The 1,282-nt window shown below is 32.8% G+C and overlaps 1 pseudogene; it reads right to left on the reverse strand.

Moving 5' to 3' along the window:
• Nucleotides 1-395: 395 nt before the first annotated feature.
• LOC109445571 (uncharacterized protein KIAA1143 homolog pseudogene) lies at nucleotides 396-856 on the reverse strand (annotated as a pseudogene).
• Between the last annotated feature and the right edge of the window lie 426 nt (nucleotides 857-1,282).

Below are 1,282 nucleotides of genomic sequence, written 5' to 3' on the forward strand. Positions count from 1 at the left end.
CCCTCCACAACGAGATTGAAACAACTACTTGACTTGGAGCTGATGGGTCCTGTAAAAATACACTTAAAAAAAAAAGTTAAAAAAAAAAAAAAAAAATATATATATATATATATATATATATATATATATATATTATATGTATGTATGTATATAACATTTACAAATGTGCATACCCCACATGGGAAATAACATGTTAATAGGAGTTAATAGGAGTTAATGTCTACAGAGTTAGCATTTCAAGCTAAAGTTGTATGGATGAATGGACATAGTTTTTATTTTACTATTTTTTTTCTGTATTTTCTAAAATGAACTTGTATTATCATTATAATAAAAAAAATTATTTTGAAAAACACCCCTCGTGCTCTTAAACACTAAATCCCAAATCTTTACACTTATTAATTTTCATCTCTACTGTGAAAAGAAAGGAGGCTTCTGTTTTTGATTTGCCTGCATTCTTTTTAACTGAGTCCTGCTCATTTATTTCATCTTCACTTGTCTTCTTCTTTGAGATTGCTGTTAAATCTGAATATTTTGCACCTGAGGAACGCTTGACTGGTTTTCGATACGTGATTCTTCCATCATCTGAAGCTGGTTCTTCATCTGCTTTGGCGCCTATATTTCTGCTTTCATTTTCATGACTTCTTCAAATGACAGGTCTCTCTTTTTAAAAAATCACCACTTGGGGCTGTTCACCATCTTCTTTGTCACTGTGATCACCATCTTAATCTGGGAGCTGGGCCTGGATTCTCTTGGTCTCTACGATGGGCCCTTCCCTGTGACTGACCTGTTCCTTGAAGCAGGCTAGGAACTCCAGCTCAGCCAGCTGCACGTACGACTCCTGGTTCCGCTTGCTCATGGCTATTCTGGACTTTTTTTTTTTAATTGGGTTGTTTGTTTTCTTGAGTTTTAAGAGTTCTTTTTATATTTTGGAAAAAAAAGTCCTTTTAAATGTGTCTTTTGGAAATATTTTCTCACAGTCTGTGGCTTACTTTTCATTCTTTTGATAGTATCTTTTGTAGAGCAAAAGAAACTTAATAAAGTCTAGCTTCTCAATTTTTTTCTTTCATGGATTGTGCCTTGGTTTGTATTTAAAAGTCTTCATCTAACTCAAGATCATCTAGATTTTCTACTTGTTGTCAGTTAAGAGTTTTATAGATTTACATTTTATGTTTAGGTTTGTGATCCATTTTGAGTTAATTTTTTGAAGGGTATATGGCTTGTAACTAGATTCATTTTGTGTGTATGTATGTCTAGTTTTTCAAGCACCATTTGATGAAATGAC

The sequence above is a fragment of the Rhinolophus sinicus genome, chromosome 3 (assembly GCF_057876585.1).
Source record: "Rhinolophus sinicus isolate RSI-liver-muscle chromosome 3, RSI-T2T, whole genome shotgun sequence".
NCBI classification, from domain to species: domain Eukaryota; kingdom Metazoa; phylum Chordata; class Mammalia; order Chiroptera; family Rhinolophidae; genus Rhinolophus; species Rhinolophus sinicus.